This window comes from Adiantum capillus-veneris, chromosome 8 (assembly GCF_014529385.1).
Source record: "Adiantum capillus-veneris isolate H3 chromosome 8, ASM1452938v2, whole genome shotgun sequence".
Taxonomy (NCBI): domain Eukaryota; kingdom Viridiplantae; phylum Streptophyta; class Polypodiopsida; order Polypodiales; family Pteridaceae; genus Adiantum; species Adiantum capillus-veneris.
Window position 1 is genome coordinate 86,279,065 of NC_140938.1, and position 12,896 is coordinate 86,291,960.

The following is a 12,896-nucleotide window of genomic DNA, read 5'->3' on the forward strand; positions in this document are numbered from 1 at the left end:
TGTTCGAGTTCCCTTTCCCTTTCAAGCACCCACATCCCCTTTACATTCTTTGCCTGTAGAATAAACATATTTCACAAGAATTGGAGCATAGAAGCACCTTATCCTCAGTGGGGACACCAAAATGATGTTAGCGTGCAAGTGACAAGGAGAAAGAGTGCCTCTATAGCCTTTCCTGAATCACACTGTCAAAAGGAAGAACTATTACACTGCCAAAAACACCTGCAATAAACACTTGTAGAGATTTATGAAAAACCCTTCAAGCATGAAACACATTCAAAATTAGGAGAAATCAAGGAGGTGTTTGTAGAGTATCCATAAACCAAAAACAAAGGAAAGATGAAAAATTTATGGCCACTCAAAACCGGGGGTGTACTCTTTCTTGCTAAAAAATGAGCTCTTTGAAAGTTTTGCAGGTGTTGCACCTATTAAAATAGGGCTCACTTATCCCATTGAATCAAATCCCTTTTTTCTCTCTCCTCAGTCTCGACAAGGCCTCTTGGGGGTTTCATTTTTATTGGTCCACTTTAGGCCTTTTTTGGAAAGGTGTTCTCTCATCACAATGGAAGTATGTGAGGCCAAGGAGAACAACAGGTTTTATGAAGACAATTGCATATATAAAATCATTTACACTGTAACAAATGAAGTGCAAAAAATCATGGAGTCAACATAGCATTCACATGACAATATAGATGAGTCTATAATTTCTACTGGCGATATGTTGAACTAGGTGCTGATATCACAAAGCAAGATGAAGATGCAAATAGTGATGCTTCCTTGTCAAGGTTGAGAGAAGAAGATGCCATTAATAATGTTTTCTTATTTGTTTGTGGTATGTATGAGCAGAGCATTATGGATGATTTTCTTGATATTAATACCTATTCAGAGGGCGTGCATGAAGAATCCTCACATGGTATTGATGAATCTTTAGCTACTATATAAGTGTGTGAAGAAAAGCATGATAAAGAGATTTATAAAGATTGCTTGAATGATGTTCTTTGTGTGACTAGCATTTTTTACATGATTGAAATACAAGATACCCACAAAGTTTGTCCTTGTGTCATTTATCGTGAGCTACAAGAGGAAGCAACCCATAACGAGGGTATTCTCTATTGATTCAAAAGTGGGTAAAAATTTACAAGTTAAATCTCTTTTTCATGGTCAGTCTTGAGGTCCAAGTAGTGATGTCTCTATACTGATCCAAGATATTCAAATATTTGTGATAACTATGAAGACAGAAGGGGTGATGATGCTAAATCACTATAGATAAATCAAGGGATGCACATGCTTCTTCATTTTATTGGATGATGTACTTGCTACAGTTGGGTTTGTATACTCTTTCTATTAATGCTTATGTTAGTGCTATTATGGTTGCCAATAAAAGGAATGGAGTGTTCCTATATTCTTGTAATTGAGCAAAAGCTATCAATGTTTTACAAGATTTTGGTGCTGCATTATGATTCAAGGGACGTTTTTCTTTATTGTGAGGCTCATAGATGCTATGTGTTTGCAATGGTATTCGACCCAAGAGAATTTGAGTTCCTTAAGAAGCACGTTGAATATGGTTGGGTTCTTATTGGTGCACAATGTCATTGGTTACTACTTAATCGAACAACAAGATTACACCAGGGTTATTTGATGTTGGTATAGATCCATGATATATACTCATGTGGTTTTTATGCATCTCCTGTGCTTGGGCAATATCTTCTTAATCTGTTTGGTCAAGGCGGACAAGATTGTGTGTACGGTCTTATTGTTAGACAAGGGGAACTAGAACCTAGGAGTCCACCTCCTAACCACCCACTATATAACATGGATCCTAGCCCTTTGCCCTAGTTGGACTCCCTTTACACACTACCTAGCCCGGCCTTTCCCTTGTCTAGTCTGGCCTTGCCATTTCCCTAGCATTACACCCCCCTTAAAGAAGAGTTTTCATCCTTGAAAATAAAAGTGGAAAACTTTTTCTTAAGAACACTAATATTTTCCCAAGTGGTGCCTTTCTCAGGTCGATCTTTCCACTTGATTAAGGCTTATTGACGTACATGATGATGTGTACGTAAAGCATGATAGTTGAGAATATGTTCAGGTTCATGCAGTAAGGTAGGAGGCTCAACAAAATCAACCAAAATCTGTTGGTCAATGACATTGTTGTCCCCATGTAACCACTTACGTAAACGTCTTACATGAAACACCGGATGAATACGAGAATGTGTAGGTAGAAATAATTTGTAGGCACGATCACCTACTCGCTTGAGTATTTTGAAAGGCCCACAATATCGAGGAGATAATTTTAGGTGTTGGTCCAGTTTTCAGACTTTTTGAATGTTCTGGCACACGAAAAAATACTTCATCCCCTTCCTCAAAGGTAACTTGCCGATGTTTCTCATCAGCGTACTTCTTATATCAATCCTGCGCTCGGACATACTGACGAGCGAGTTTCAGCATATCCATGCGGTCTTGGAGAAAATCCTTAACCTGTTGGAGCTTTTCGGTTGCCAACCCCACCGTAACAGGTGACCCAGGTTAAAACCCATACATGAGCATGAAAGGACTAAATCCAGTTGTGACATGCTTAGCACTATTGTAGGCAAACTCGAGAATAGGTAAGTATTCTTCCCAGTTTGACTATTTCTTACTAACGTATGCTCTTAGCATATCCTCTAGCACTTGGTTAACTTGTTCAGTCTGACCATCTGTTTCTAGATGATCGACTGTACTGAGGTTTAGTTGTGTACCCAATCATTTGAACACAGCCCTCCAAAAATGATTGTTAAACTTAGGATCATGATCACTGACAATGCTACTTGGCAAACCATAAAACTTGTATAGATTGTCCACAAATAACTTGGCTAGTTTTGGAGTCTTAACCATTGATTTGGTGGGAATAAACTTACATAGTTTAGTCAACCGGTCTACCACCACCCATACCAAGTCATGACCTCGTACAAAAGTTGGTAAACCCACAATAAAGTTCATAGAGATACTTTCCCATTTTCCATTGGGAATCTCCAAAGGATGTAAGAGTCCTCCTACTTTCAGGCACTCTGCTTTGCTAACTTGACATTTTTGGCAATGCAAGACATAAGCTTGAACAAAGCCATGTAAACCTGGCCAGTAAAATTGTCATCGTACGAGAGCATAAGTCTTTCTAATACTCGAGTGCCTTGCAATTGGACTATCATGACATTCATAAAGAATTTGGTGCCAATTGTCTATGTCCGTGGGTACACAAACTCTCCCCTTATAGAGTAGGTACCCATCATTGTAGTTCATCACTCGATAGAGGAGAACTATGTGTGGAGGTTAACGTTACACTACCATCATTGGAGTGAGAAGGATCCCTCATTTGCACATGGCTCCACACTTTGGAATATGCTTCATCATGCTCATATTTGCCTTTGAGAGAATCCAAAAATTCACTACAAAGTTCCGTGAACAAGAGAGAATTGATCTCCAGCATACGACATAGAGCGTCAGCCACCACATTGTATCGTCCTTTACAATACCGGAGCTTGGCGTCATATTCCTGAAGAATCTCGGCCCACCTGGCTTTCTGACCCTTCAAATCCGTTTTTTCTCTAAACCATCTAATGCTTTCATGGTCAAACACAATCTCAAACTAAGCCCCATACAAATAATTCCGCCATGTTTCTAAGGCACACACTGTTGCATAGAGTTCGTGCTCATAAGCAGCTGAGCTACATCAAGCTTTTTTCTTTCAAATGCAATTGGCCGCCCGTCTTGTAAAAACAGGACTGCTCCAATAGCACGGTCACTAGCATCCGTTTCCAAAACAGAATTCAAAGGATCTACAATAGCTAGTAGGAGAGCTATAGCTAATGCATCCTTGAGTGAATCAAAACTCTGTTGTTGAACGGGTCCCCACTGAAAAGTTTTGCCTTTGGCTTTCAGTTGATCCGTCATGGGAACAACAATATTAGCATAGTTTTTAACGAAACTTCGGTAAAAACCTGCAAATCCTTTAAAAAAATCTAACTCTTCCAGATTTTTAGGAGAAGGCCACTACCGGATTGTATCCACTTTGGATTGATCCATATTTAAGCCATTAGCTGACATAACATGCCCAAGATAGTGAATTTCTTCTTTCAAAAAATCACACTTAGATTCCTTGGCATATAGTTTATTTGTTCGTAACAATTTGATCACCTGCCTTAGATGTTATAAGTGTTCTTCTTCATCAGAAGCACTGTATACTAGAATTTCATCAAGAAAAACGATGACAAATTTACCCAAATACGGCTTCAAGACACTATCCATAAGTGTCATGAATGTTGTGGACGCGTAATTGGTTAACCCAAAGGGCATCACCAAAAACTCGTAGTGTCCAAACCTTGTTTGGAATGCAGTTTTGGGCATATCAGCAAGTCAAATTAATACGGACTTAGTAATAACGTGACCGCAAGTCTATTTTTGTAAGAATAGTTTGTCAAACAACTCATCCACGCGTGGAAATGGGTACTTGTTCTTAACAGTAATCGCATTTAAGCCACTATAGTCTATGCACATGCGCATATTGCCATCTTTTTTCTTCACTAATAGGATAGGAGAAGCCCATGGTGAAGAACTAGGTTGGATAAACCCTCTGCTAAGGTAGTCAGCAAGCTGACGTTCCACCTCAGCAGCTTCAGAGTAACTCATACGGTAGGGTGGTTTACTGACAGGTTTACTGCCTACTACCACATCGATGCTATGTTGCACCGATCGTGTCGGCGGTAATCCTATGGAAAATCATTAGGAAAAACATCTTGAAATTCTTTTAATAATTTTTGTAACTCACTAGCAACTTTTGCTTGTTTGGAAGTAGGCATTGGTGGAAGAGATGAGAGAGAAGCATGCGACGTTGAGGAATGTTCAACAGATTCAATGTTAGAGAGAAAATGAGACAATGAGTAATACAAGAAAACTTGATCTATTTCATTATCAAAAATGAGCTACATAATCTCAGCTGTACATATCAATGGTGAAGAAGGTACATCCTTCTCTCCTAACAACAACACATGTGCGCCATGGAATTCAAACATCAAATTGTTGTGCTCATAGCTACTCTTCAATGATGGTCCTTGGCAATGCAACCATTCCCTACAAAGAACCACGTCTGCCCTCTCCATGTTCATAACTTGAAAATCTAAGGATGTGGAGTAGCCTTGTACTTCCAACGGAACAGCTCGGACTTGAGTATCCCAGATTTCAGTATCCTGTCCATTCATCATTGCTACCTTGTAGTAGTGGGTACTCGGAGTTTGAGGCAATTTGAGTTTTTTTCACCAATCAGTAATAATTGATAAAATTGTGAGTAGCACCATCATCTACCAAGATGCACACCTTGTGCCATTGCAGAGATCCATTCATACGTTGTGGTCCGAAGGTCTGTTGCCACATGGAAGCTATGAGACAGCATTCATGCACCACCTCGGTGTGTATTACTTCCACTGTAGAGAATCGTGAGGAAGACTCAAGAGGCAGCAGTTGCGCCGTGTGTACTTCTTTCTCCTTGCCATGAGCAGCAGATTTCCCCTTGGGATAATCCTTTTTGCCATGACCGCTTCCTAAACATAATTTCTCTTTCTTAGCTTTATCAAAGTCCTTAGGAGAGAGAGGACCTCCGGACCCCTTGGGTTTTTTAGATGCTTCTGAATTGGCTACTATAAATTTCCTTTTATTGTGCCCATATTGTGTGTGTGTGTATTACCATGTGTATTAGCAGGCACGTGATTATGATGTGATTTATTTTCATATGGATCATCATGAATATGTGCTTTCACTATGGCTTCCTCAAGTGTTTTAGGGTCTTGAGTCTTGACGTGCTTCTTAAGCTCTGGTGTTAGACCACGTATAAACCCCCGTACTTGTTGAAATTTATCAAAATCTTCCAGCTTGAGGATAAAATCCCGATAGTGAGATATATATTCAAGTAATGATGGGTATTAGCGCATTAAACACATGTCCCAAGCCGTCCAATTCCAATCTGCCTCATTTGTAGGCAAAAATTCTTTGCGAAACATAGCTTCAAAAGCTACCCAGCTCTGTGGTATGATATTCTTCTCCTTGAGAGACATCCACCATTTGTAGGCCTTGCCTTCCAGAGTTAAACTTTTTTGCAGTGCTCTGACTGCGTCTGGAGTACGCTATAAGGCGTGAATTCCATCCCACTTGTTGCTGAGAAAGATATGCACTCTATCCTTATTGCGGTCTCGGTCTTCTCCCTTAAAAGTCGCTGGTTTGGTGTTTTTCAAAAACTCATGCACCTCTTTTGCAGTGATAGTGTGCAAAGTATCAGCAGATGGACTTTGTACCTGATAAGAAGGGCCTTGCCCCTGTGTAGCAACGTGCTCATGCATGTGTGTGTCAGTAGGACCCTTGGACTGCTGTTGCATTAATTGGATCACTAACGTGGATAATTTAGTGACGTTTTCATTTAAAGATTTAAAATTTCCTTCCATGACTGATATGCATGTTTGAAGTGCACAAAATTCTTGAATGTCGAGTAATTCATAAGTGTCATCACCTGTCATAGCGTCGCGGGCACTCTTCGTGAGAGCATCCGGCCACGAGCCATCATGGGCAGGATCAGGCGTATTTTGCTCAAAATCAAAAGTCATATTGATATCTGAATCCATGGCGACACAGTGCAGTGAAAGGAATAGTCAGAAAAAATACATGATATTGAGAGCACCACAAAGGTTAATTAGCCTTGCTAATCCCATTGAAATCGATATTGTCCAAGTCAAAATCAATTCAAAATTTCAGCCACGTAGGGAAATCCTTAACCCATTGTAGCCGATTTGAGTATGGGTAGAATTGCTTTCGACCACAATCAAGTTTGAGAAATAATGTCGCTTCTTACTCCCCTTGAGATGCTTTACTAATTCTCTAATTTTCTGCAAATAGTACACAGAAAATTTGTGTGGGTGTATGTACCTGCCGGCCCTGCCTTCGATCCCCTCGAATCTATGCTTACAAACTCCGGAGGTCAGAGCTCCTTGCTTGATGTGGGGTGTGTATCACCCCTAGTACCAATAAAGTCCTAAGGCCAAGGGCCTTAGGCGTTTTAAGTGTGAATTCAAATCTTCACAAACGCCATAGCCGGCAGCAGTAGCGCACGAGAGCCTATTGAGGGAGATGGTGGTTGCTACAACGTTGTCAGGAGTTTTTTGGAGCAAGGGATTGCGCATATGTACATACACAAGCATGGTGCATCAAATAAAGGATTGCCCATTTTCCAGAGCCAGGTGGTTACGTGGGTCCCACATGTGTACAAGTAGGACAGCATGTACATAGTGCATCGATTTTCATTGTTACCAGTACCAGTGTGTTTTTTCTACAATAATGAGGAGTTGGTAGTGCGTAAAACTTCTCAAGGAAGCTATCCGCAGGCCGACGACATGAGGTAAGTAGGTGCGTCAGATGGCATCTAGTGGCGTCAGGACGTTGAACGGGGTCAATATTTGCACGTGGATGAGTATGGACACAACGTGGATGTTTTCTTGTGATAATTATGCATAAAGGTGGTGGCGAGACGCATTATTGGAAAAAATCGAGTGCCAGGTGTGCGTATGGATGCAAAAAGGTGACAACTATGCACTACGAGGTCAATTTTTGGCCTGTTCGGGGTCAGTTTGAGGTCATCTAAAAGGCCAAGGCTGCCCAACTAATAAAGCTAAGTGTGGGAACTGAAAAAACTGAGAGAAGACCAGAAAAAACGTGGAGAAGAGAGGAGGAACAGCCGCAGGTGTGTTTTTGGGGTTTTTGGAGCCTGTTTTGGTCGTAAACTGCTCATCCGATGTCGGATTTGAGCACTTTGACATTGTAGACTGGGGTTTTGGGCCATTCTAGACGCGATGGCGCTGTCCATTTTTCCAAATTCCTCACTCTTTTTCTGTTGTTTTGGCTGTGTAAGTTTCTCTTGTGATGAGCGAAGCTTCTGCTCCAATTTGTGATTGTATCTGGTATCTTTTACCCATATTGTGTGAGGTATTTGCCTCATTGGTGTTGGCCCAAGCTCAATTGTATCTAAACATCAGAAATTTTCCTCTTTTGAGCTGAGTTTTTTGGGTGGGTGTGTGTGTGTGTGTGTGTGTGTGTGTGTGTGTCTGTGTGGAGTGGGCAAGTGGATAGTCTCTCTCCTCTCACTCCAGAGGTGTGTTCCCTGTCTCGGCCAGGTGTGTTGTGTAAGCCGAGTGGTGCCCCATAGTGTGTGTGTGTGTGTGTATCATTCCAAGAGTGTGTGTTGGGTCGTTATAGAGGCGTTGTGTGTGTTTTCATCCCGCTCACAGCGTGAAGCAGGCTTCGGCCCTGGGTCAAGAGTTGCTCAGTAGCCCAACGTGATGCCGTAGAGCCCAAGAGGGCGAGATTTGGTGCAGGTCACTTGTTAGCCTCTTCTCCTCACAAGAGGTGTTGCACACGCCATCTTCTTCGTTGTCCTCCTCAGAGGGGGTGAGCCCCACGGTCTTCTTGACCCCGACATGCAAAGCATGCAAATTTTTGTGTGGCTCTTCAACACCACGCCTGTCCCTTCCCAAAAATAGTAACCTTGCTCTTGATAGCAATGTTAGACAAGGAGAACTAGAACCTAGGAGTCCACCTCCCAACCACCCACAATATAGCATGGCTCCTATCCCTTTTCCCTAGTTGGACTCCCTTTCCACACTGCCTAGCCCGGCCTTGCCCTTGTCTAGTCCGTTATATTGACATCTATGGCAATTGATCTACTTACTATATGATCATGGTGGTGTTCATCATGCTTGCAGATATGGTAGGATATTTATGTGCTTTGCAATGTAGTATGTTTTACTGGATGGATGTGCTTTATTAATGGAATTTTTTTGAGTTTTCCCATTGATAGTGGAGGCTTACGATTGCTAGAAGTGAAATTTTTAACGGTTATTTGGTAGCATGCTTATAGTGGACCTCTACTTGCACGCCAACTAGTTTTATACTTACAATTTTTGAGGATGATTGGAACATGCCAGAGGATGTGCAGGTTCGTGACGCTTCGCGTCCACAAGGTGAAACTTTGACAGAACACAATATTTCAAGAATTAATATTTCTCAGACGTACTATTGATTTTTATCTTTTTGACAAGTACATTGCTTGTGGGTTTGTGTTCAGGAAGCCACGATTGATACATAGTCTACTATAGTGAACCTTATAAAGAAGTAAGTACGATCAACATAGCGGTGACAAGGATACTTCAATCGATATATGTTGAAAGACGCTTTTGTATATATGTGATCGATTAACATGGAGGCGGTGAGGATGCTACAAAAAATAATTTCTTTGGTTGATAAGAATGTGCTCAGCATTGCCTTGGTTACATTGTATGCCAAATATGGAGAGAAGTTTGAAGGCATGGCCATGAGGATGTGTGAACAATCACCTAGGAGCAATTGTTAAAAAAAAATAAAGTCTAAAGATACTCTGTCTACTAAGAGAAATAGCTTTAATAAAGGCACTACTCACATATAATCAAAAGCATCATCAAGCAAGCTTTTGGGCCCGCATGAGGACAAGAGATTCTAACAAGTGGCAAAGTTGGCAGGAGACCAAGGCGGCTGACAAGGCAGCCAATTTGTAAGAACTATAGATGAGGGGCGTGTTGCGTAATAGGAAGGCATCCATTGACAAGCGAGAGATGGAAGACATTGTGGATCCGGATTGCAAGGGAACGATGAGCAGATAATTACATAGGATGAGGGCTTTTGGACAAGTTCAAGAAGGCCATCCTACAACATGGTGAGGAGGACGAGAGCGAGAATTGAAAGGAGATGTGGGCCAAGTTGAAGTAGGATCTAAGGCCAAGATGATCCAAGTAGAGTTATTTTGAGGAGGAGGTTGCCCTTTGCAAAGGAAGTTGGGAACATCGCAGGCTTGTAGGTGGACAATGAGCAAGAGGTTTTTGAGTAGCATAGACATTAGAGAATAGCTAGTGATATGGCATTTGCAAAGAGCAGCATGCAACATTTTCTCTGAAGACTTTAAAGAAAACAAAAACTTGATTTTTTTAAAAGAGTTAGTTCACACATTTCTCAAGGTCCCTAAGGTCCATTCCTAAGGTGAATGAAGTAGAGAGCGAGTTTCTACAAGCTGATCATAAAGAAGGGGACAAATATACCTTGCATTAGGAGAAACTTGGATTCAATTTTGGGCCCTGTAAGAAACACCAACTCAGCATAGAGAGAGGTAATTCTGAAAAATACAAAAGTAGTTTTTTGGAATTCTATTTCTCATAGTACATACGTAAAAGTTTGCTTAATCACTTAAATGCATGCTCGTACAAAATTCTTTTCGAGAGCCCAATTGAAATGTACAAAAAAATCCATGTCTATGAATCTTAATGAATTGATGTGATGTGCGATGAAAGAAAACACATAGGAGATGTTTTCAAAATACCAAAAGAATACTATGGATGCATCCGAAACGTCCAAAAATTTTAGAAAAGCACTTTAAAACACTGAAATCTGACGTCTCTAGCTCAAGATATAGCATTTTTAAGCCTAGGGCCTCATGAGGTCAGTACCAAGCAACCAAGCCTAGGGCCTCTATTTGCTTGGTACTGACCTCATGAGGCCCTAGGCTTAAAAATGCTATATCTTGAGCTAGAGACGTCAGATTTCAGCATTTTAAAGTGCTATCCTAACGTTTTTGGATACTTTGGATGCATCCGTGGGCTTTAAAATGCTATATCTTAAGCCTAGGGCCTCATGAGGTTAGAACCAAGCGAATAGAGGTCCGAGCGACTCCTCAAGGACCTCTATTTGCTTGGTTCTGACTCCTTCATAGTCTTAAATAGTACATATCAATCGCTATCAAGTACAATCTGTTCGAATTTGAATTGCAAGTATTGCATAAAAAGGTGTTTGATGCTTGTGTGAGATGCACATGTACAAGTACTTCACTTTATAAGATAGAAACATCGTGTCATAAAAAGGCGTTCGACGCTTGTGCAAGATGTCACTATCAAGCGTCTTACTTTTTAGATGATAGTGACAAATTCACCGAAATGGTTTTCATAGACATTTTCAAAATGATGAAAAAGTATTTTTCTATGTAACGTTAGCCTTCTTCCTATTGGCTAAGGAGCATTCTCTCACTAGAGCTAAAAGGCCCAAAAATGAGTCCATTTCTTTCCTAATGGCGAAGTTATGCAGATGGAGAAGCATATTTTTAGCAATTTTCAAAGTTTTGTTTGAGTTCAAAGAAGACCGAAGCAAGTGAAGGCAAAGCTAGTGCTCATGAAGGTGGTCGGGAAGAGCAAGGAAAGGGAACTAAAGCAAGTAAGGCTTTGGTACCCATGCTTCCGCTCAAGATCTCGACAAATTTAAGACCACACAATGTCTATTGCAACGGAGTCTTTTGTATTCAATTTTTGTATCTATTAACTATACCAATTTAAGGTTTACAAGGTGAATTTTGTACCATATTATCTTATGTCGTGCATCTTCCTTTCGTCGATTTTCCATAGCCCATTAGCTCGGTGCTGACCAGACTCACTAACCAAACAAAAAACACTCCAACAATGTAGATCAATGCTATAATAGGAAAAGGTTGAACAGAGCAGATTGTGCGGAATGCAAAGAGTGTTGAGGTAAGGCCAGCAATTCATTATATTCCTTGGAGGTTTCTAGTTTATGATGTGCATGTGCTAGTGATGGACAAGTTTGTCAAAGAGGATGAGCCCCTTGTTGAAGAAATCCACAGTGCCAAAAAGGAAGAAGATGTTGGGTTTCAAGAGCAGATTAGTGTGGTAGAGTTTGTTCTTGTGGAAAGCTTGTTTGAGAAGATAGCAGATTGTAGACAAGCTGCAGAAATCAAGGGCTCAAAAGGAGATGAATAAAGTGTGCAAAGCCTAGACAATGGTCTAGCATTTGTGGAGTAGGAAGCCGTTGAAGATGTTGATACCAAGTCACTGTATGATGATGATGAAGACGGAGAAGCTAGTTCCACTTTCTGGGAGACAAGCGACGAAGATGGAGCAGATGAGCCCACATCCTATGGCAAGGAAACCAATTTTTGAAAGGGTAATTGATTAGCCAAAATAGTGTTTAGTCGGATTATGCTTTGCTGATCGGAATTATACTTAGTCGGGATATTGCTAAGTCACACTTTGCTAAATCGGATTTATATGCCAAGAACATTTAGCTAGACAGTAACTGTAACTCTCTTTTATAGTAGAAGTTGTGGGTAACAAACACATAACACACGAGGTGTACTCAAGCTCTATCATGAAGTTTCTTGCTCTATGTAATCTTTCTCTTGGATCTTATTTTGCTATGCCTAAAGTTGTCTAATAGTGTTGTTTGCTGAATCTGATTATAAGATGAAGTTTGATTCTCTGTTTGAAAGAATTTTTGTTGAGAAAGATCATTGTGTCGATGAGCCCCAACACAATTGGCAATCCTGTTGTGTTTACAGCTTAGTTTGGTTCGATCTCATTTTCCTCAGTGTTAGCATTTGCTGATGGTTTCTGTGTTTCATTAATTTATGATGTATGTTAGAGAGACAAACAAGGGTATCTAGGGTCTATTACACAAGGGCTCAGACCCAGGTCGAGAAAATTGATCCTTTCCACTACAAAGAAAGAATAGAAAAAGTAGTAGAATAGGATGTCTCTAAAGTGCAACCAGGGAATCAAGTAGGGGAGAGTTCAGGAGCATTAGCAGGAAGGCAGGTGGGCCAATTTGGCGTGGCTCTATTCTTGACAACAAGATCTGCAAGAAGTAGGAGAAGACTCCACTTTGACCCACTACAGGTTTCTACCAGGCAAAGACCTAGGAGGGTACCTCAGCCTCCTCCTATGGCTTGACCACCTCCTAACCCTAAGGTTAAATCAACAAAATCCAGAGGCAAGTCAGGTTAAGATGCAGATTGTCATGTGGCT